Below are 24,407 nucleotides of genomic sequence, written 5' to 3'. Positions count from 1 at the left end.
CAAGTCACAAGTCTTCTTGAAGAAGAAGAGGAGGGGGAGAGGAGAGGAAAGAGGAGGTGGGGAAGAAGAAAGATCAAGACAGACAGAGACAGAGGAAGAGGAGAGCCAGGAATCCCGAATCAGCCTGATTTGCTTTTCAGAGCAAAGACTCTGAGCAATGGTGCCATCTTGTGGCTATGAGGAGAAATTACCACCAGGACTCGCACGCGTGCTCTCCCACCCTCCCTCTCCCTCTGCCTTTCCCTCTCTACCTCTCTGTGTGTATCTCTGCGTGTGTCTCTCTCTCTCTGTCTCACCCTCCCCACTTCTCTCCCCTCTCCCTTAATCTCTCCCTCCCACATGCCCCTCATCTTCATATTCTAGAGTAAGACTTCTATATACAAGTTTCTAGAAGGGTACTGTCCAAAAGCAGTAAGCAGTAGCCACATATCACACTTATACAGGAAGGTAAATTAATTAAGGTAAATCTAATAAAATTTAGAATTCGCTTCCTCAGTCACACTAGCCACAAATGTTCACTAACGCCATGTGACTAGGGGCTACTGTGTTGGACAGCACAGAAATAAAATATTTCCGTTGTTGCAGAAAGTTCTGTTGAACAATGCTGTTATAGAAAGTTCAAAGTTGTCATCTGATAGAGGATTGTGAAAATCAAGAGGAAACAGAGTTTAAGGGCTGCTTTCTACCTTCAGAGTAGCCACTGGCTAAAGGTTCCCAGAGCAGTTTTTCCCCAAACTCTTTCCTCCCACTGTTAGCTTTCAGCAATTGCCGGCGACAATGTTGCATTTCAGAAAGAAGAGTAGACTGCGTGTGGGACCTGAGTGTGAACCTGAAGCCTCTCTAGACCTCAGTTTACTCATAAGTCAAATTAATTCCTCCAGACTTTTCCAGTTCTAGGAGGCTGTTGTCTGCCAGCATTTGACAAGAGCTGATGTCAAACCTGGAGGGAAGCGTGGAACAAGTCCCTGAGCTGTGCTCCACCCATGGTGCCTGCGGCTGTAGTGGCACAAGCCGTGGACCTTGGGATTCTCCCCACCCCCACCCGCACATGTCCCCAAAGCCACTCCAAGCTCTGCGTCCCACGTACGTCTCAGGTGAGTCCGTATCCGCCTGGTGAAAGACTGGCTGCTTGTTGTTTGACTCAACCAACCCTAACTTTAAGATTCATTCACTCACTCAACAAATATTTATTGCACTCTTATTATGTGCCAAGTACTGTCTTTGGGGTTCTGCACCTTACATTTTAACTGGGGAGACACATGTTAGGCACTTATATCATATAATGGGGAGTATAAGTGTGACGAAGGGAAATCAGGCAGGGGGAACTGTAAGGCTATTTCTGATAGGGTAATTGGTCAGGCAAAACTTTTATAAGCGAGTGACATTTGTGCAGAGGCCTGAATGATGTGAGGGAGTAGGCCAGTGGATATCTGAGGGGGGAAAGGGATTGTAAGACTGCAAATGCAAAGGACACAAAGGTGTGAAGCTGGATCGGTGTGTCTTCTTGCCAGGGTAAGCAGCTAAAGGAGACGACACACGTATGCTAATCTAGAGGTCTAGGGTCTAGCATCTAAGAATAGATGGAACATTTATCCCTTCTCTAGCTAGCCCTGTCTTTAGCATCCAATGGTATCTTTATAGACGTCCACCGCTGAAGGCCCATTGCGCATGTGGGGAGGCTGTGCTCTAGGTCTGCATTCAGGACCTTCTGGCTCTCCACCTTCTGAATGTAGAAGCTGACTTTTTAAAATTTTATTTATTTTGAGAGAGTGTGAGTGGGGGAGGGGCAGAAGGCAAGAGACAGAGAGAGAGAGAGAGAGAGAGAAAGAGAGAGAGAATCCCTAGCAGGCTCTGTGCTGTCAGCACAGAGTCCGACTCAGGGTTCTAACTCGCAAACTGTGAGTTCATGTCCAGAGCCACAATCAAGAGTTGGACGCTTAAGTGACTGAGCCACCAGGTGCCCCCAGAAGCTGACTTTTGATGTGAGAAATCCAACACACTTCACCATCTGGGCCAGTGTTTTCTTTCCCCAGATTGTTGGGATCCCTTCTGAGGATGGTGGTGATGCCACAACTCTGCCTGGGCTTATATCATACAGCCTAGATTTCCAAATGAACATCTACACCAAGACATCAAAGCTGCAATTTGTTTTTTCAAGTTTATGTATTTTGAGAGAGAGAGAGTGAGAGAGCACGTGAGTGGGGGAAGGACAGAGAGAGAGGGACAGAGAGAATCTCAAGCAGGCTCCATGCTATCATCACTGAGCCCAATGTGGGACCCCAGCCCACGAACCACTGTGACATCATGACCTGAGCTGAGATCGAGAGTCAGATGCTTGACCTACAACACGGAGCCACCCAGGCACCCCCAGAGCTAAAATGTGAAAAGAGCAGTTCTTTCAGAGAGAATGACCAAGCTTTAGACATCTGGTGTTTGGCTGGTTCCTGTTCCAGAGGCTAGTCTGCTCTGCCTCCTGCTTGTTAACAAACAGCCGTTTCCCGGTGTGTTTTGCTCATTTTCCAGGTTAACAAACAGAGCACCGCCTGCAGGTATGCTTACAAAATATCACCTGGAACATTTTTCTGTGTTTCCAAAGGCTTATGTTCTCTATAGGCAGAGAGCCAGTTGCTTACATGTAAAACTGCACCAAACTTAGATTGCTCTCAGGGCCCATTTGGGTTTGCTTTTCCAGCACATGAGTCAACAAGAGTGAGTCAAATGTCTCCCAAGTGGCTTCCGGGTTACCGTACTCAGAAGGTCAGAAGTCTGTGGCAAGAAGTCTGAGGACTCAATATCTTTTTTCGGTGTTCCCCTTCACGATGCCCATTTCATATATCCAGAAGCCAAGCGAGGCAGCCCAGTGCATGAGCCTGGGTTTTTTTTCTCCCAGAAAGATTTTGCAGTCTTGGTGGCCAGANTAAAAAAACCCCCACAAAAAAAAAAAAAAAAAAAAAAAAAAAAAAAGAATCCCCATTTGGATGTTAGAAAACATCTTCTCAGTGAATTTAGTCTTTTTTAGTTGTTTTGGTTTCAGCAACTGCCTTATTTTTATTTGGGTGTGTTCTTGACACTTGATGGTTTCAGAGGCTTCTATCCAGAAGGAAGTTCCCTGAAGAGAAAGTGGAACTTGGTCCTTGTCACATTCTCTGTGTAGGAAATGGCCTGACTGCAGCGTCAAGCTTCTGCCGTTGGCTTTTCAGGGTCAGTGTCTCTCACTCAGGTAAGTGTGTCAGGTGACTCTGCTCAGTCTTGTTAAGGGGCTCCTGGGGATGCCTGGCCGGGCCTGGGGAGAGCCTTGTGGGAAAAGTGCCTCTTCTGGCTGAGGCTGTACCTGCCTCCCTGTGTAGGGAGGGGCAGTCGGTCACCACTGCCTTGAAGCTAGTCCAGCCTGTACCTGGATCAGAAGCCAAAATAGACTCACCTAAATTAAAATCCCTGGTAACAAGGGCCAAGAATGACTCAGTTGTCCTCTGCCTGCTGCAAGAAACGGGCCTGCCACGGCCACCTCTCCAGTGAGAATTAGAATGGCATTTGCCTTGGTGTGGTTTTCAGTTTAGGAAGATGTGACTGGGGACAGGGCAAGCCCTGGCAATCTTGGCAAGGGCTCAGAGCGAGGATACTTGGGTGCTGCTGGTGGGAATGCAAACCATTGCAACATTCCAGGAGGCCAGGTGGGCAAGGTGTATAATGCCCAGGTCGGTCCTGCCTTGTTGCTAGTTACGAGTTACTGTTAAGTTTTAGAATTTACCCCTTTTCAATCTTAATAACTGTCCCATTTTGCAGGACATATGATATGGTCACTCAGTCTTTGGGGTGCCTGTAGGAAATGTATACTAAGAATGTGTATACAGACGTAGCTTCAGGGATGTTTACTACAGGGCTACTAGACATAAAGAAAAGTTAGAGGTTAGTTATGTGTCCTACCCCAGAGGATTAACTAAGTTAAATACATTATAGTATATCCACATAGTAGAATGCTAGATAGTCACTGAAAACTGGAACGTAGCAAAATATTAAATAGCCTAGAGACCCTATGGTATTATCCAAATCCAGTTAATGAAGAAAAAAAAGCATGCACTGAACAAAGGACTAAACTGTTGGTTCTCTCTGGGCAGTGGAATTGGGAGTGGCTTCTATACCCTCCTCTATACTTTTTCTGTGTTTCTAAATTTTCTACAATGGACATATATGTTATAGGCAGAATAATGACCTCCTAAAAATGACCACACTTTAATCCCCAGAGTCTGTGAATACATAAGGGAATTAAGTTTCCAAGTGAACTTGATGTTGCTAATCAGCTGACCCGGAGAAAGGAAGATTATCCTGGATAATCCAGGTGGATCCAGGGTAATCACAGTAGTCTTTAACCATGGAGGGGATGGAGCAGGCACAGAAGAACAGTGCCTTGTAAGAAGGATTCCACCAGCCATTGCAGAGGGAAGGGGGCCAGGAGCCCAGAAATGCTGGCGACCCCTAGAAGCTAGAAAAGGAAAGAGAATGAACTCTCTCCTAGAGCCTCCAACAAAGGACTAGGGCCCTGTGGACACCTTGATTTTAGCCCAGTGGGAGCCACATTGGACTTCTGACCTATGAAACTATAAGATGATAAACTCGGATTGTTTTAAGCCCTTACATGTGTGGTAATTTGTTACAGCAGCAGTAGGAAATAAATACAATGAATTTCTTTTTTTAATTAAAAAAAAAAGAGAGAGATGGTGATAATAAAAGTCACTTAAAAGGAGAAGGTTAAAAATCATTCCTTATAACTTAACCCAACAGCCATGCTGGGAGGAAGTCTGGCACAATCTTCTTCCTACAGAAAATCTGGATGAGGAGCTCCTAGCTGGGTGCTGTTTCGTTATTAGTAGAAAATAATAATACAGGGGATAAGTGAGTGACCAGGCCGGCCGGCAGCCTGAGAGTGGGCCTACAGCAGTGCGTAAATAAGTGTACAAAATGGGGCAAGAACAATCAGTGCTCTGGGTCCAAAGGAGGGAGAACCAGGGAGCTGCTGCTTTTTTTAAAAAAATTTTTAAAAATGTTTTATTTATTTCTGAGTGACAGAGAGAGACAGAGCGAGCAGGGGAGGGTCAGGGAGAGAGGAGACACAGAATCTGAAACAGGCTCCAGGCTCTGAGCTGTCAGCACACAGCCCCACGCGAGGTTTGAACCCACGAACCATGAGATCATGACCTGAGCCGAAGTCAGGCGCTTAACCGACTGAGCCACCCAGGCGCCCCTGCTTTTGAAAATTCTGGGACTTGGAAAGGAATTGAACTTGAAACCCTGTCTAAGTGGACACCGCCAGGTTGTTCTGCTGGTTTGTGCTGGCAAATCCCATGCCGGCATCAATAAATAGAAGAGGGTGAAGGGGTTTGCAACCCCTGCAGGGGGCAGGGAGCAGAGCAGTCTGGTCCATTCTGCGCTGTTCAGTGTAACAATCTGCTCAGGTTGGAGAGCTGCAGAGGATTCTCTCCTAAAGAAAGTCCTTTCCTGTTTGCTTTGCAGGAGCTCTTAGGGAAACCCCCAGCCTCTTAGCAAAGGCTGCAGAGGATAAGGGTTCTGAAAACAGAAATAGGATTTGTTTTTTCTTTGCTAGAGGGTCCAAACGACCTCCTCTTCAATCTGTGGTAGGACTCCCTTTCTATTGCAGGCAGGACTCTGGGAGCAGATGCTGAGGCGGCATTTGGTGAGCAGGACATTCATTGGTGCCAAACACCTGCGAAGGTCAGGGAGCTGCAGCGGGACCGGACACAGAGGGTGGTGACGCTGTGGTGCAGTCCTGACAGAGCTGAGCCCACAGGCAGATGTAGCCCATTAGAGTTGCTGGGCGGGGGGGGGGGGGGGGCTTCGGTGGCTGGTGTGTAGACACCCTGCCCATGATCAGCTGTTGGATTGGTTTGGGTGTGGTGGCTCTCAGCTACCCCCAAGGCGCTGGCAGCTATCTGCTGACTGTGGCAAGATCTTCGTTGAGGGGCAGTCAGGTTGGCACATCTTGTGTCAACAACGTCATGCCCCCCAGTGGATTTTGTTCTGCTTATCGGCCAGGACCCATAGTCCTGCTAACCTGGTGGGTGCAAGAGGGACTTGGCTAATTTTGCGTAGCTTCTGAGAGCAGAGGTGACATTACTGGGGACATAAGCCAAGGAGGCTGAAATTCAGCTCAGAAGAGAGGACTTGATAGGAGAGCACGACTATTTAAATGTGACAGAATCCCTCCAGAGGTCCTGAGCCTCTGGAATACTCAGAGCTGGGGAATCAGTGGCAAGATGGAGAAGAGCTTTCTACATTGAACCAGAGAGAGGACAGGTTCCTTCTGGGGCCGCTTAGGCCCCTGAGAGTGTGTGGCTAATGGGGCCACTGCCCAGGGCTGCTCTTGGCCATCTGTGGCTCTGTCTACTGGTGTCACCTCTGGGGCTGACTTCCACTTTGTGTCAGATCTGCTTCCAGGAGTTTGCCATAGACCAGGACGCCTTTAGTCCCAGACGGGGCCAAAATGCGGCTCAGAGAATCCCTGCCGGCTGGCACCTTCAGATTAACCCCTCCTGTTCCCCTTCTTCTAGTCTCACTTGCTTGGCTTCCAGTCTGACTTCCTTCTTTCCATTTTGGCCCTTTTGGATTTGCTGAGCCTGGCATGCCTTCCCTTCCCCTAGAACCTAGCTCTGCTCCACGGCTCTCAGCCCATGGCCTGTGGCCCTAGACCCTGTATTTCTTCTCCCAGTTGCGTTCCTAAGACCTCATTTACCGCCCATCTCTGTCCTGGAGGCAAGATGAGTCAGTAACAAGTGCTGAACGTTCACAGTCCCCTTGGTAAATGGGACTTCTCTTCTTCACTCAAACCATACCTGCCACAAATTTTAGATGTGATGACATGTGATTTTATATTTCAGCCAGGACCTTTGTCCTGCTGCCTTTTTCTAGTATTTCCAAATTAGATGAACCAGTCATGTTTATATTCATGCAGCTCATTATTTTATATGTGTGTTTAAAAACTTTAATATATCATCTCTGCAAAATGATAGACATTAGGTACAAATAACCACATCTGAATGCTTACCCACTACCTGTTTAAGAAACGGAAACATATCCATACCTTTGAAGTCCCCTGTGGTCCCCTCTCTCACTGAGGCAGTGCAGTGGACCTGCCTGGATTCTAGGTCCATCCTTCCTTTATTGCTTTTTACAGTGTTACAATCTATGTATGCATTCCTGCACAAGATGCTCTTTGCTTCTGATAGTTTAAAAATTTTTTTTTACATTTATTTATTTTTGAGAGACCGAGCACAGGTGGGAGGGGGTAGAGATAGAGGGAGACACAGAATCCAAAGCAGGCTCCAGACTCTGAGCTGTCAGCACAGAGCCTGACACAGGGCTCAAACTCACAAACCATGAGATCATGACCTAAGCCAAAGTCAGACGCTTAACCGACTGAGCCACCCAGGTGCCCTTGCTTCTAATTTTTAAGAATTCATATAATTGGAACTTACTGTATTATTCTTCTGTGATGCTTTCTTTCACTCAACATTATGTTTTGGGGATCTAGCTCTGCTAGATGTGATGACATGTGATTTTATATTTCAGTCAGGACCTTAGTCAGTCTTCATCTTTCCTGTGACACTGCTGGCTCAAGGCTCATGGGCTTTTATTTTGTCTTTGTGCAGTAGTCCCACTGGAGACCCCCTTCTTTTCTCATTCTCTTCGTCTTGTCTCCTCCTTTGCATCTTCCTGTGTTACCCCCTTCAAGGACAAAGACCACCCACCCACATGCACCCATGCATGGGGTTTCTCCACGACTACTGCATTCATGTGGAGGTGGTTTAATGGTTGTGACACTTACTTTGCTGAAATCTGGACCCTGTGACAGAATGAGTTCTTTCTTCCTGCTCCAGGAAAGTGAAGCATGTTGAATTTATTGCTATTGGACTAGGCAGGCAATGGTTTGCAAACTTTAGTGAGCACAAGAATGACCTGGGAGTTGGGTGGCACCTTGTTAATTAGGGAGCTTTATAGACCCCCATTCCCCCAGAGGTTCAGAACCAGATTATTGGGTTATCTGGGTGGCGCCCGGGAATCTGTGTATTAGCAAACAAGCCCCTCTCTGCACAGCAGCTCTGATGCAGACTATCTTTGGCCACTCTTTTAGCAAAGATTAGCCTCTGCTCCAGCCAGAATCAGGGCCACGTGACCTGAAATACCATCAACCTCCAAGCATTTCTCTTAGCCGGACAGTAAATGAAGGCCTGTCCCCTGAGCTTTCAACACTGGACCTGAAGAGAAATAAATCTTCACTGGGACTTGAAGTTCTGGCAAGGACTGATCCCTCAGAAAGGTTAGGCTCCAGAACTAGTAATTTGAAACTTGCTGCCTCTGTCCAGTGTGGAGTTTAATGCAGATTGCTACATTTCCAAACAGAAAGCTGGAACGAGAAGTTGAGGCTTGCTGCTGCCAGGTGATGGCTCAGTCCACCAGCCTGACACTGGATCGGGAGAGCAGTAGCGACTGCAGTAGCCCAAGTCTAGCCTGCCGGCCACCCCAGAGCCAGCAGGTGTGGGCTCCCAGAGCCGCTCTAGGCCACACTCAGGCATTTCACACGCTCTCCCTCCTGGCCACGCTGGGAAGAGACCATTGGCACTGTGCCTCTGTGGCAGGATCTGTTGATTGTGGGCACCCTGTCTGCACTTCCCTGTGGAACAAAGACCTTGGCCAGTGACCACAGTTGGTCACCAGTCATACTTGTTGGGGAAGAAGCTGTCTAGACCACTGGGGCACTTTGCATGGATCCCTGGGAAGCAGCTAAACTGTTCTTTCCCAAACCAATGAAATGAAGAACAAAGGCTGTGAGCTCAGGGCAGTAGAGAGGTCCCAGGACATCTGTTGGTCTTTGATTGATGGAGTTGAGGGAGAAATGGGGACATCATTCAGTTAATGAACCTGGCTCTGCATGGTGCTGAGGCTGTTGTGATGAACAAAAGGCACCAGGTCGCTGGCCTCATGGAGCTACGTCTATGTAAATAAGTAACTGCAGGTATGTGCAAACTGAAGTATTTGCTAGATCAGTGGGGAATGCCAAGGAGTGGGAGAGCGGTTATGAACTTGACCTTAATTGTCAAGGAATGCTTCAGAGGAGAAGACACACTGGATCTTAAAGGATGAGTGGGAGTCTGAAAGTCATGAGAGGGCATTGCAGGCAAAAGGAGAGGTCAAGGCCAAAGGCTTGAGATGGATTCAGCAGGCTTCAGATGATTCCACTTATAGCAAGTACCTAAAGCAGTTAAACTCCTGGAGACAGAAAGTAGAAAGGAGGGCGCTGCGGGCTGAAAAGGGAGGAAATGGGGAGTTAGTGTTTCATGGGTACAGAGTTTCAGCTTTGCAAGATGAAGAGAGTTTGTGGGTGGGTGTGATTGTCATTACAGAACAATGTGCATGTACTTAATGCCCCTGAATGAGCAATGTGCCACTTAAAGATGGTGAAGACAGAATATATATTTAATGGTACCTGAAGGTGCTTGGCTCTTGGCCTTTAAAAGCTCTACTTGCTGCAAATTATCTCAGAATGATAATTACTGGTGATAGAGTCCATAGATTTAAGCTACTTACTGATTCTTTATATTAAATTCTTCATGTTAAAAAAAGCTAGGGGCTCCTGGGTGGCTCAGTTGGTTAAGTGTCTGACTTCATCTCAGGTCATGATCTCACAGTTCCTGAATTCAGGCATCGTGTTGGGCTCTGGGCTGACAGCTCAGAGCCTGGAGCCTGCTTTGGATTCTGTGTCTCCCTCTCTCTCTGCCCCTCCTAGCTCTCTCTCTCTCTCTCAAAAATAAAGAAACATTAAAAAAGATTTTTTAAGCTAAAAAAGTTTTTCATAATGATAAAAATTTTATTGATTTCAAAAAACCAAAGTTATTTTTGAATAATCTTTTCTGAGCCGAAAAACCATGACCAAGGGGGCCCCAAAGTCACATTGAACATGCACTAGTACCATAGGCAAGTGAGAGTTCCAGGGCTCCAACTGAGACAATGGCAGAATGAATGGAGAAGATGAGAGTGTATACAGCAGGTGTCATACACAAGATAGAATAGCTGTGGAAAACAAGGGAGAGAATCTCAGGAGGACAGGATGGCTCATGGCATTAGGCCTGGTGATACCAGGGTGGGTGTGGGTACTGTTGATCAAGCTCTGGAGGAAAGAGCAGAAATGTGGAGAAGAGGATCTATGTGTCAGGTGAAAACCGGGCCAATATGCAGGCCTGTATTCAGGGACCTCAGGGTGGAGGTAAGGATTTGAAAGTATGGGGCATTGATAGCAGTAAGCATGCTGTATGCTATAGAGATGACCCCAAGAGAAGTGTGGAGGGAGAAGTGACCTTGACCAAGGATGTAAGTCTGAGGGGTTTAAATACTTTCAGGGGGGCAGAGCCTGAGCTGACAAGATTCACTTAGATAATACAGTTTCAAGGCCCTAGGATGCCTTTGTATCCCCCACCCCATTCCCACCCCCGTATCTCCTCCAGAGTTTCGCCATGCCTGGAGTTCTTCAGTTCAGGAAAAGTGTGTCCACATGGCTTTGCTGTCCCAGTCGGAAGCCAAGGCAGTTATGATGGAAGAGGTGACATAAGGATTGGAATCACACAAATGTGCCAACAACTGATGACCCTGGTTTCCTGCCAGCACGTTCCTGTGGGAAAGGAGGGTATACAGATGTCTCAGAGGAGAGCTGATGGATGAGGGGGCACTGGGCAGGGAGGAAGGGGCCCAAGTTACTCCCTGGTCAAATTACAGATCCATCTTGTTTTCACTCCAGGGGAATCCCCAGCCTTAGCCCTGCCCAGTCTGGGTGCAAGATTGCTGAGGAATAAAACAGGAGTCTATAAGTCTGTTTCCTCTGCTTTCAGCCTCTGGTGAGAGCTGGTAGGCTGGGGGTGGGATGAAATGACTCTGTTAACTTTGACACGATCCCCAGTGGCTCTTGACATACATTCCCCCGGTACTGATTACGTCCAGCTGTGGAGGGGCACCTGCCCTTTACTGGATAACGCAGAACAGGTGCCTCATTAGTCACCCTCGGGCCAAGAAGGCCTGAAAGGAGGAGCTGGTGGAGGCTCTGCCTGGCCTCAGGCCTCTGCTACTTGGAGAAGGAGGGCAGCCCCTACCCCCACCTTACTCCCCTGGGTTTCCCTCTCTTCCCTGATGGCTGGAACTGAAGCTCCCCAGAGCCAGGCCCAGGCGCACATCCACAATCAGGCTTTCAGGGTCTTAGGAGAAGGAGGCAAATGTGCAGGGACTATCCAGTTCCTCCTGCAGGGAGAGCCCACTGGCCACCTGGTTGTTCTTAGGAAGCCTGGGTTGAAGGGGCCATGTAGGAGTGGGCAGCTCATGGCTGTGCCCGTGTGAGGGGCAGGGCTGGTCTCAGATCCCCAAACAGCATTATCAGCAATTTGCTCAGAGCCCCTTTAGGATATCCCCAACAAGGTGGTGAAGTAGAGGGGTAGGTTCCTGGGGCTATTTGCTAGATAAATCAGTGGGGAAATGAAGCAGTAGGGGAGTAGGGGGGAGAAAAGGCCCCTGTGGGAAGCAAGCGCTTCCTGTTCCTACCATGAGGCATGTCTGTCTCCTCTGGACTTCTAGCCCTGGATAGTGGTGAGTGACACTGGTAATATCTATCCTAAGTTGAGCTCTTGCTGCATGCTGCCTACTGTGCCCTTAATCATGTTTACTTCTCAAGAGAGCCCTGAGAGAGGGGAAGAACAGCATTGTGCCTGTATATTTTACCAACCCATCAATGCTCCCGGAGCCCCTATAGGGTTATGGCTGCAGGAGGTACAGCCTAGTAAGGCTTAGCCACTGACCTCAAGCCAACACGTCAGGCAGAGAAATAGTGCCCCAGGCAAAACATTCCTAGGGAATGTTCTTCACCTGGGCTTGCCCTTCTGCTTCTGGTCTGAGATGATGTGGGGCAAGCATGTAGTGATTAGGAATGTTAATGATAAGAAAGATGATCTAGTGTCCAAACCCCAAGAGGAGTTGCACAGGTGGGAGGTAAGGGGAGGGTATCAGGTGCCAGTGTAGTCATGGAGAGCTCCACAGATGAGGTGAGACTTGACTTTGGCTAGGAGGATGAGGGGCCCCTTCAGTGAAGGTTAGCAAAGATGTTGACAGAAGGGATGGCACATGAGTAACAAAGATGAGCTATTATGATCCATGTGGTATAAGGAGCTGCAGACATGTTGGCTTTCTTCAAATCAGTCTTTCCCTTGGCTTCTCTGGGTGGAAATGAACCCGGGGGATTATGTAGTCTGATTTACACTGATGGTTCTCAGAGTGAGATGCCCAGACCAGAATCATCATCACCTGGAGACTTGTTAGATAAACACTCAGCTCCTCCCACCCAGACCTACTGAATCAAGGCCTGGAGGTAGGGCCTAGTAATCTTACAAGCCCTCCATGTGGTGGTTCTGATGCTCACTTGGGTTTGAAAGCCACCGTCCTAAACTGCATCCATGTCTGCCCAGTGGACTCTGGTTATAATAACTTCTGGTTATTATCCCAAGCCTGTTTGGTCTGGGATTTGGGTCACATAGGTGGTGACCTCTCCCTGAGCTCTCTCCACTGGTCTTATGATGACTGACCTTGTGTCCTGTCCAAGTGAAACAGTGTCGGATGGTTGACAGACCCTCATTCACATGTTCAACCTACCGTTTGCTAGACACTATTTTATTCTATGCTTCAGGGGTGCAAGCAAGAAACAAACTCAAAGTCTGTTCTTCCATGCGGCTAATGTTCCAAAGGGGGTGATGATCCCTTGACAAAACATAAAAATACATAGTCCTTCTAAGTTCTAGGAAGAAGAACTAGGAAAGTCATGGGAAGGGGACTATTTTTGACTGTGCTTAGAAAAGATTTGTGTGAGGTGATATTTGAGCAGAAACCTGGTTGAGAAGAGGGAGAAGCTCACAAAACCCCTTACAGATCCTGTTCAGGTGTCAGGATCTTGTTTGGAGGTAGGGCAGGCTGCTGGGGAGTTCAGAAGATATAAACAATGTGATATCTCTGAACAGAAATTACTCTGCAGAATGGACCATTGCATAAGAGTAGAAGCAGGGAGATGAGTCGGGAGGTGCACGCCTCCTGGACTCTGAGTCCAGCCGTGCCCCAGGGCTTGTCCAGTCAAGAAAGAGCAGGGTGGTTGTTGGCCTCTCTGCTGAACTCCCTGAGGCTACATTCCAAGCTTTCTGCACAGCTCACTGGCTTGTCTGGCCCTCTTTCCAAATCTGATTGGAGTAGAACTAGCTTCTAGAAGTTTAGTGAGTACTTCCTAACCTCCAGGACACAGTATCGAGTGTGGCAATGACTAGTCCTCACTACTTAAGGTGAAGTGGGAACTGATTTCAGCTTCCTCCTATGGCAGAGAGCACAGAAGCAACAAGCCTGCTCAAAGGAAGAAGACTGGACAGTACTCTGCGTTCTTTTGCTACTGAATTATTCCCAGGTTCTGGCTTTCACACTCTCTGGTTCATCTGCTGGAAGTAAAGCTCCCTCTGGGCAAGAGACATTTGCTAGTCTCAGAGCAGCAAACCAGCTGGGCCGTCGCCTCCTTTGGGGAGATGCTTGAAGGACATGTGGAAATGGCCATGCAGCCTTCCAAAGGGCTCACTTTGCAGGAAGCTAAACCCTGGCAATCTGCCCATCTCCTGGGGCAGGTGTGGAGAGACTTCACCTGGGATGTGCCAGTGTCTGTCCCTAGCTTTCCAGGGACCTCTTCTGGGAAGTGAACCCAAACTGTAGGGACTCCTACTGGCATGTCCCCTCTGGACCCCTGGAAAGAGGGTGCATCCTCTCTGGAGACTGGGCTACTCCAGAACAACTCTGATAAGTATTTAGCATTTTATTCACATCCTTCCCCATGTTACAAACCATCTTTCTCTAACTTTAGAGAACTTTAGAGGTTTCTTGAGAGGTATCGAAGATACACTCTTTTATTTATCTAATATCTTCCACTCTTTCATCATAGCACATGTACCTGTGTCAGGTACATGATTCTAAGTTGACAGTTACTTTTCTCTCAAGGGAATCTTCAAGAGATTATTTAGTGTCTTCTGGTTTCCATTGTTGCCATGGAAAAATCTAACTGACATTTCTTCAAGGTGGTCAATCCTGTTTCTCTGACTTACCTTAAGATCTTCTCTTTGTCTTTAATGTTTTATGATTTTATCATGTCTGTGTGCCTTCCTTTTGTTATTTTTTAAAATGTTTTATTTCTGAGAGAGAGAGAGGAGAGAGAGACAGCATGAACAGGGGAGGGTCAGAGCGAGAGGGAGACACAAAATCTGAAACAGGCTCCAGGCTCTGAGCTAGCTGTCAGCACAGAGCCCGACGCAGGGCTCGAACCCATGAACCAGGAGATCATGACCTGAGCCGAAGTTGGACGCTTAACCAAATGAGCCACCCATGCGCCCCTCCTTTTGTTATTTTAAATTTTGCTTGGAAATCCTCTGTTCTGTTAGTTATTGTTGCATAACAAACTGCCCGAAGACTTTATGGCTTAAAGGAGTGTTTTTCAGTCTTTTGCTTTCTGGGTCATAAATTTAATAGATCTCAGCTGACTGATTCTCTCCACACAGGATTGACTGGAGTCCCTTGGTGATATTTAGCTGAAATCTGGGCTGATCTGGAGGGTCCAGGATGGCTCTCATATGCGTTTATAATATAAACATTGATGGGGACAGCTGGAAGGCTGGCCACAGATATGTCACTCTTTGTCAACGTAGTTTTGAACCCTCTCTAGTCAGATATTTTGCAAGGGAACTTTTCCCAGGTATTCAGGAGACCAAGGTGGAAGCTGAAAGACTGCTTCTGAGTAGCCTAGCAATCAAGCACTGTGGCCTATTAAGTAAACAAGTCACAGCAACCAGGCCAGGTTCAAGGGGAAAAGGATTAAACTATACTTTGCAGTGAGTGGAGTAGCAAACTTTTATGGCCATCTTTAGTTTCTGCATCATCCATGATCTGTGGATGCATTTTTTGATCTGTTTGAGAAAACTTGTAGCCATTTCCTCCTCTGGTATTTCCTTTCCTCCACTCTCTATCTGTTTTCATCTGGAGCTCCAACTAGGTATCTAAGACACACACTCTCTCTGTCTCTCTCTTTAGTAATCTCCATACCCTACATGGGGCTCAAATTCACAACCCCAAGAGCAAGAATTGCATGGTCTTCTGACAGAGCCAGCCAGGTGCCGCTAAATGTCTAAGACTCTCTTAACTTCTCATTTTCATGTCCTTGTCTCTCTGTGCTGTATTATAGGTGCTTTATTTGGTTTATAAGTGGGTTTTTTATCCTGACATTTTACTATTTTTCAAACATACGACCAGGTTAAAAGAACTTTGCAATGAATAGTCATATACCCACTACCTACATTCCACTATTTGACATTTTACCATACTTTATCATCTCCATCTATCTATCATCCATCTGTTCATCTTATTGTCTGGATGAATTTCAAGTTCATTGCAGACATCGGTAGTAATGGAGTTTTATTTCAATTATTCATTTGTAGAAGTTTGAATCTGTCCATTTATTCTTAATATGTCTTTTTGCTTAGATATGTCCTTTACTCCTTAAAACATTTTTCCATATAACTATCTTTATCTCATAATTCCAATAAATCTTTGAGTGCAAATTGGTCTCTTGCTAAAGGTGCTTGATCTTAATCTATGTGGCACTAATGATAGCCATTAGCCACATGTGGCTATTTAAATTAAAATTAATTAAAACTTAAAATTAGAAATTCAGTTCTTCAGCCACATTCACCACGTTTCATGTTCCCAATGGCCACATGCACCTAGTGGCTACTGCATAGGACAGGACAAGTTATAGAATACTTCCAACATTCATATAAATGAATGGACCAAATGTATTCAAGTAAAACTTAAAAAAAATTTTTTTAATGTTTATGTATTTTTGAGAGAGAGTGGAGAGGTGGCATGGGGGAAGCGTGGTGGGGGGCAGGGCAGAGAAAAATGGAGATTCAGAATCTGAAGCAGGCTCCAGGCTCTGAGCTATCAGCACAGAGCCTCATGGGGGTCTCAAACCTACAAACCATGAGATCATGACCTGAGTCGAAGTCAGATGCTTAAGTGACTGAGCCACCCAGGCTCCCCTAAAGTAAAACTTTATTTACAAGAACAGGTAGCAACTGGATTTTTCCTGTGGGCAATAGTTTGTGGACTCTTGCTCTAGGCCTCAATGGGCACGCTTTCTTTCAAAGACGATGCACTTTTGTTTGTAGGCTGCTGTGCACCAACCTAGAAGCGTACCAGCCCATCCAGGGCGCTCCTCATAGCGGGAGTCCCAGACTCCTGTCCCCATCTCACTGCTGTCCCAGGAGTGTCCATAGTCCACTTTGGGTCAACAAGTTTCTAGCAAGTTCTTGCTGTTCCAACTCCTTCCTGGTTTTCTTTGGAGAGTAAGGCAGGGAAGGGTTGCCTAGAGCCCCCTCCTTGCAAATAAGAAATGTTGTGTCTCCATTACTCAGGAACTGGTTCTGTAAGTGGGACAGTCCTTCAGAGCTCCCGGTCAGCCAGAGTGCCAGAGGCATGTATTCTCTTCCAATGCTCTCTTGCTATGTCTGCTTAAACTTGGCAGTTCTAACTTCTGCAGAATTGAATAGAACCCTCAGTCGCTGTGGGGAGATGGGGCTGTAGCCAGCTTCCTTCAAGGTGCTCTGCATCAGCACTACATAGATGTCTGGGGCTTCCTTCCTGAAGTGCCTAGACCTGGTTCACTGTGCAGTAGAGATGGGCTCTCCCACAGCCTAGAGGTTGGGCCTTGCCTATTCTCTCAAAGCTGCTTGGTGCCAGGATTAGTAGCACTGGTCTCTGAGAACTGAGGCCATGGCGAGAGGCTCCAGGGAAATGAGCAGGGGCAGAGGTAAGGAAGAGCTAATTGTAGATGAATAAGGGAAGTCCTTGCTGACTCACATGCTACCCTGCATCAGGATGGTGGAAGGCCCTTGAGGAGCCTCTCAGAGACCTTGCCAGGTATCCCAGGTGTTACCATCGCCTTACTTGGTGACAGACCTTGGATTGGGTAGTCTGCTTCCCTCATCACCTTCCCAGGTGTGAGTCAGGGTGTGAAATGAGTGCACATTCAGCCCCTGAGATCTCTGCCCCTCTATTCTGGAGCAGAGGCTGTGAACACTGCACCATCACACTCCACCCAGCAGGCATTTGTGTGTACCGTTGGGCAGCAGCCACTGGGCGGCAGCCAGTTTCTACCGTTGGGTGCTCACAGGAGGGTGTTAGAGACAACCCAGTGATGGCCAAATGCAACATGACAAATGCCGTGTGACTGCTGCCCAATACAAGGCCTCACAGGGCACTGTGGTCAACCAGAGAAGGGAGGAGTTGTGGGGAAGTAGGTGAGAAGTTTCTGGAGATGGTGACACAGGAGCTGAGAGCCTTCTGAGAAGTCAGTAGCTTTGTCTCTAAAACACAGCCCAAGAGGGGTCTGCTTAGTTGGGATTGAATAAGGTTGTGTTTACAGTGCTCTTGTCAATGATTCATTAGCTGGATCTTCCACAGCCTGGTTCCTTCTTCATTCTTCCCACTCCCTACAACCTCACTCTGTCCTGGCCCCAAAGTGGCAGCTACAAATCGTCTCAGACCCGAATGTCCCCCACATGGGGCTGGGAAGCAGAAGAGCAGAGGAGCCTACTAGGATGAGGGACGAGGAAGCCCTGGGGCTAGAGGGCATCTGTCCCCCCTTCCCCTTCTACCTGCTGGGGAAGAAGATCCTTTGTTCATGGATGAAAACTCAGTATCCCCACGGCTACAGGTAAGCAAGGCATGGGATGGAGAAAGGGGGTCTAATGGAAGCCCTGCTCACTACTGCTTTATGGAACCCCAAATTGTAGAGTAAACTTGCGTCTGATGGTTTGGCACACTGTCGGCTGCCAGCCCCTTTAGAATGGCCCTCCAAGTCCTCTCCGTTCTTCCCCAGCGTGGAGGATACATTGCTAGGGTTTGCAGCTGCTGTTGAAGAGAAAACCAGAGAAATGGCTTAGCTGTTGTACAGGGTAACCATGGGAGACAGCCTGGACTCCTCACCTGACCCCGGGGGAGCACATCTCTCCAAGAGGAGCCGCTGGAGAGAAGTTCTGGGAAGTTGGGGTTAAACATCAAACTGAACAGGACCAGCCCCTCCAGCTGGTGGTACTGAGTACCAGGCTGTCACCCGGCCCCGCGGCCTGTTCTGTGGGGCCACAGGTACTGCCTCAGCAGTCCTTTTGGGGACTTCACCCTGTCCTAATGCAAGCCCAGGACACTAGGCACAAGCCCCCAGTGCTTCCTTCCCCTGCTGAGTGGTGAAGAATTCCACCACTGATGCCTTTTCATTCACAGCCTTGGTTGTGAACACGGCAGACGGCCACAAGGACTGCCATCCGTCTGTGCATAATCGTGGAAGGGTTACTCAGGTACAGAAACCTCACAGCGGGTGGTTTTCGGTGCTGCTTTGCAGCGAGGCAGGTCCTCGTGGGCCTGCTTGCCTTCCCTTCCCGTCCTGAAAACTCCCCTGTGCTGTGTCCCACACTGAGCCTAACTTCCAGACTTCTGTTCATGGCTGTAGCCCTTCACCTGTCTGACTCCTTTTTGTCCCTCTAGGTCTCTGCTCAGATGCCACCAACAGTAATGTCACATCACCCTGTTTAATCCTTTCAGAGCCCTCATGGCTATCAGCAGTTTTCTTGTTTACTGTGTGTCTCGCTGGAATGTGAATGTCAGGAGGGCAGGTCACCTGATGAGTTCCCTAGTGTATCTATTGCTAGGGCCCAGAACGTTCTTGGCCCGTAGCTTGTAACAGTTGGATGAATGTTCCCTCTCCTTGGAGTATCTTTTTAGGAAATTCAGGAAATACAATGATAAATCCAACTGAGTAAGAGCTTATGATTAGACTTTGTGGAATCCTGGTGGGGTAGGTCTTTGAGTCAGGGGACAAGTCTTTTAAAAATGCTCTAGAGGCATTTTCTCAGTTCTGGATGTTTTGTGTATTTCCGTCAGGGAGATCCAATGAGTTCATGAGTACCAGTTATTCTTATAGGAAAATAGGGAGGGTTTTTTTTCCCCCGTCTTTTAACAACTCCCTACCCTATCCTGCTCAAATATTAGGTTTTAGAATCCTATCACATTGAACTTAAAATTCTTTTCCTCAAACCCCATGGTTTGAAATTGGGGCATTTTGGGGGCCAGGGGGTGAGCCCAGGAAGCTGATTGTACTCCAGGTAAGTGCTGCACACCCTAGAGTCCCTGAGTGTGTGGGATAGAGGAGGGTGTCCCCCCCTGAAGTGCCTAATTCATGGAAAGGAAGGCTTGCAAACCCCACACAGTCCCTGTGACTTGGGCATTCTGGGGATTCTGCAGAGCAGAAAGCAAATTATAGCAACTCGGTAACTTTAAAAACAAAATTTTTAATGTTTGTTTATTTTTGAGAGACAGAGTGCCAGTGAGGGAGGAGCAGAGAGAGGGAGACACAGAATCTGAAGCAGGCTTCAGGCTCTGAGCTGTAAGCACAGAGCCCTACGTGGGGTGGAACTCACAAACAATGAGATCATGATCTGAGCTGAAGTCTGACGCTCAACTGACTGAGCCACCAGGCGCCCCTTTAATTGGGTAACTTTTAAAATAAGTTGGGGGCGCCTGGGTGGCTCAGTCGGTTAAGAGTCCAGCTTTGGCTCAGGTCAGGATCTTGCGGTCAGTGGGCTCGAGTCCCCTGTTAGGCCTGCTCTGGATTCTGTGTGTGTCTCTCACTCTGCCCCTCCCCTGCTTGTGCTCTGTCTCTCTTGCTCTCAAAAATAAGCATAAAACATTTTTTTTAAATAAAAAGTATAAGTTGGCACTATTCGTTTCCTGTCATGCCCTGTATGAGAACAGTGACTACGCATCTGGGGCTAGAGGTGTTTCTGCCAGGAGGCTGTTTATGGAATTTCTCATTTTCTGGGGCGGCTCTGCCTGCCGTGATCTAGTTTCACCCAGCAGAGAGCTGTTTCTAGGGAGAGCTTGAACTTACTGGCAGGGCCAGACAACCTTAGTTTGTTCTTGGTAGTATCTTTCNCGCCGCCAACTTTACAAATACTCAAACTCGATACCTTTTTAGTCTATTGCGTCTTAAGTTTTTGTACTTATCAGGCTTAAGCTGGATAGCAGCATGGTACTGGGGCCATTCTGTCAGAATCCATTCCCAAGTCTACTGTAAATTCAAACATAAATGCAAACAAGAGCATGCTTCAGGTCAGGCTGGGGAGGTAAAAGTCCGAAAGAGGCTTGTGAGACTAAAGCATTATTGGTATGCTTTGTTGATAGGGGTTTCTTGTCTCTTCTCTCTGGCAAATGTCTTAGTTAAAGTGATGGTTAAGTCAGAGCTCCTCAAAGAGTCTTTGAGTGGGGACCCTCTGAAAGTGTTAAAATCTGCGGTGAGAGAAGTTATGCAGGAGGGAGGCTGAGGACTGGACTGAGTACCTGTGTGCCCATAGACCCTTCTTGTTCCAGTGTCAAGGTCAGCATCCCCTGGTGGGGATCCCCCACCCCTGCACGTGTCCATTTTCTCTTTGTCCCTCTCCCCACTCTATCCTCTTTCCCTGGCTTACCACTCTCTATCCCTCCCCAGGTAGGAAGCTGTCCTCTATCCCCTGACTGCTTTTGGCTGGGATCATGGGACACAACTGAGGGACAATGGGCATGAGAGAGAGATGTCAGACTGGGTTTAGGTGATTATGCTCTAGTCCCATTTGTATCCCTAATAGAGTTTTGGACAAAGTCCCCATTCCAGATCTGTTTTCTTAGCACTATAAAGTCCACATAGGAGTTTAACAAGGTTTCTAGTTATAAAAGTTTCTAACTTACTGAGACCTAAATTGACTGGGATATTACTACTACCTGTGTTATTGCTGGATCTCTCAACTGGTTGCTGAGCTGTTTTGGGGAAGGACCATAGCTACTGAAATGGTACAAAGGAGGACCCATCTCACACTCTTTATCTCCTAAGGCTGCATACAGTCTTAGGCAGTTAACAAACATCAGTAATTGGGGTAACTGCTTCCCTGCAGTGTTCACCTTCAGTTGACAATATGATTCTTCCTCTAACTAATTTTCTTCCTGTAAAAAGATTTGGCATAATTTTTGTGCCTCAGTTTCCTCTTCTATAAAATAGGAATAATAGTACTTACTTCCTAAGATTGTTATGAAGATTAAATGAGTTAAAATGAAGAGCTTAGAACAGTTGCCTGGCATGTAATACAATCTAGCGAGTGTTAGTGGCTATGAGACGTTGCTTAGAGGGTTATAAATGATCATGCATCTTCTGGAAAACAGGGTAACAGACATATCAAGAGCTCAAAACAAATGGTTCTCAGGCCCACATATCCCACTCTGGAAAGCCCTTGGAGAACTCATACATCATTATATTTATCACAAGATTACTACAATAAAAGTTAGAAATATGAGCGATGAACAAGACCAAATTATACCCTCTACTTGACTCCTTTACAGCTGCTAAAAGACTATAGCAATACAAATCTCTGAAAATCTACAAACCTTTGTGCATATAACATAACTCCATGTGAGAAATGCAGTGCACACACTGAAGTGTGAAGTGTGTAGCATTTTGGGTTTTACTTTTCCTTTCATAACTAAAAGAGGAGATCTGTGGCAGATGCAAAAGATAGTCAAACAAAAACTGGGAACACAAGATGATAAGGTTCTTTCCTTATCTCAGGAAGACTTGATTTTAATGATAATTATCACCTACCAGTTCTTTTTTGGAATTAGCTGTCTTTAACTACTGTTCTTAAAGTTTATTCAGAAAAAGACACCTCATTAGAGATAAGCAACAGCTATCTATCTAGGGATGTGGTGCACCAGATTTTTTTTTTGTGGGGGTGGGGTGGGGGGGGAACAGCACTCCCTTGTGTTCTGGGGCTGAAGGCAGCCTCCAAAATCAGTTGGTAGGAATGTGCTGAGTCTTGACCAGCTGTAACAAGGTGGTCTAATACAATCTCTGCTTTTGTTTACAGATCTTAGGAGAAAAGGACTACTATCATCCCAAAATGATGAGGGCAGGCTGACTGGAATGGAAAAGTATGTTCTGGAGGTTTGGTTGTTTATTCAAGATGTGCTGACCTGCAGTTATTCACTTTGGAGTTGGGGGAGCCTAATTAATTTACATATAGTCCAAGTACCTGAAAAGGGGGAAATTCTATCAAGTGTTAAAACTAGGGTGTCAGATAAGCTTTCCCTTGCCTTGTTGTAAATGGGAGAACACCCCGGTAAAATACAATGAACTAGAGCTGTTAACTTCCCAGGGAGTATGATTAAAAACCACCTCTTCAGGCTAAATTTTCATGTGAGGAAAGACTTTTATACAGACATGAACAAAGACTTGTTGCCTAATGGAAAAGACTAGAGTTTGGATAACAAACTCAGTTAATGAATTCAACAGTCTACAATATAGTTTTACAATTTTATTGTCTAATCTTAGCCTCCTCAAAAACTAACATTTCTCTACCAAGAGGGATCTAGATTGAGTTTTCTATTCTTCCCTTCTATTTTTTTCTTTAATATTTATTTATTTATTTATTTTGAGAGGGGTGGCCAGAGAGAGAGAGGGAGAGGGGGAGAGAATCCCAAGTGGGCGCAGAGCCCAATGCAGGGCTTGAACTCATGAACTGTAAGATCATGACCTGAGCTAAAACCAAGAATCAGCTGCTTAACCAACTGAGCCATCCAGGTGCCCCTCTATTCCCTTCTAAAACATTCCTAGAAAAAAATGCTGTGAATATCACACACATTTTCTGGCCATGCTTAAGATCTCAAGCACTGAGTGTGACTGAGTCTTTGTCTTCTCAGCTAAGGACCCTCATCGAGAATGCACTAAGAACCCATGAGGTGGAGTAAAGATGTCCCTTTCTTGAAGGTGTGGATGGGTCTCTTGGCTTCTGGTGGCAGTCGGTATTTACTATGCTTGGAAGATTAGGCAAGATTCAGCCTGGATTGAGTAAATAGGAAAAGTCCCCCAGTGCTAGTCCATGTTATTTCCCATGGGGACCAGGCCCCTTCTCAGTCGTCATCATGGGAGAGTTATGCTTGCCTTCCGACCTAAGGAAGGGTTGGCTATATTAGTCCATCTATTTGTGTCATAATTTAATTCATTCCCACTATGGATCAGGCATTGTCCATGGTACTTGGGGTTCAACAGTGAACCTAAAAGATCAATTCCTTCCCGATGGATTTTACAGTCTAGCCAGGAAAATTAAAGAGTATATTAGTTGATAAGTTGATATGTTCTATTGAGAAATGTTCTTTAAAGGTGGTGAGGGAAAACCTTGTCGAGAAGGCACGCGGGAGAGAGCTGTGCAGCTAGCCAGCCTGCAGGGTGAAGAGGCCTCCAGATGGTGGTGAGACCCTGAGGCAGGGCTGTGCCTGAGACGAGCAACAGTGAGGGAAGGCAGATGATGAGTCGTTGGAACAGTCTGGAGGATAGTACGGCAGAAGGGACCAGATAGTGAGACTAACCAGAGTAGTCTATTCTTCTATTTTTAGATGCGAATGGGTGTGAAATTGGCCTGGAGCTCTGTGATGATGGAGCAGAATGTGTGAACAGATTTGGCTCTTACTAATGTCACTTCCAAAAGGAGTATGAGGACCATACCCCACACAGCCTGGCATGCTGTGTGTGCACACTCCTCACAAAGGCATCGGTTGCCCAATGTACGCTTGTAAGCTGCTGGGAACACCTGTGAGACCTGTACCGTCCTCAGGTTGGGGGCTGAGCTCTCATTCTATGCCTCGGGCCACAAACACCAAAGCAAACATTCTCTGAAGGATACAAAGTCCAGAAACTGTTCTAGAACTTGGAACGCGGTATAAAAGCATTTACTGTAAGAATTTTCATTGTACTGATTTTTCTTTTGCAAACTTAACTTTGGAGCACTTCCATAAGAATTCCATTCCTGACTCTGATCAAACGAGTTGTGTGTAGAATTTAACTTGAACATCTGGTTGTTTCCCCAGAACTCCGTCTGTCATGCCCTTGCTTTTAGACATTTTCTTACCAAAGATAAAATCGGGCAGGGACTTGGACAGGATTGAGTGAGCTTCTTCTGAGCAGGTTTGGCATAAAGCAATTGGTAATGAACTAGTGGATGCCCTTAGCCTTTTTAAGGAGTTACTGCTGTTGATGGTAATTCATTTGGTACTCTGAAATAATATAAACGTGCGGGTGCTACCACAGGCAGGTCAATAGGTATGATTTCTATTTCTCAGCTTGCTAACTTGCTGTGCAAACTTGGTCCTTGGGTCTTGAACATCCCTATGACACAAAGGGTTGAACTAGACAACAAAGGTTTTGTCTAGCTCTTTGA

General features: G+C 46.7%; 2 long non-coding RNA genes across 3 annotated transcripts; both read left to right on the top strand.

Annotated features, from left to right (window-relative positions):
• The first annotated feature begins 844 nt into the window (after nt 1–844).
• LOC144233362 (uncharacterized) lies at nt 845–10,833 on the top strand. The gene is made up of 3 exons (XR_013335655.1): nt 845–1,094; nt 3,085–3,220; nt 10,512–10,833. It is a non-coding gene; the product is annotated as an uncharacterized LOC144233362 (long non-coding RNA).
• Nucleotides 10,834–20,108: 9,275 nt separating this feature from the next.
• LOC144233482 (uncharacterized) lies at nt 20,109–23,931 on the top strand. Of its 2 annotated transcripts, XR_013335684.1 has the most exons (3): nt 20,109–22,125; nt 22,894–22,960; nt 23,587–23,931. It is a non-coding gene; the product is annotated as an uncharacterized LOC144233482 (long non-coding RNA). The 2 variants fall into 2 exon arrangements; XR_013335683.1 differs by having other exon boundaries at nt 22,894–23,931.
• Nucleotides 23,932–24,407: the final 476 nt, after the last annotated feature.

This window comes from Crocuta crocuta, unplaced genomic scaffold (assembly GCF_008692635.1).
Source record: "Crocuta crocuta isolate KB4526 unplaced genomic scaffold, BGI_CrCroc_1.0 scaffold113, whole genome shotgun sequence".
NCBI lineage: Eukaryota > Metazoa > Chordata > Mammalia > Carnivora > Hyaenidae > Crocuta > Crocuta crocuta.
This window is presented reverse-complemented; position numbering and strand designations above follow the sequence as displayed.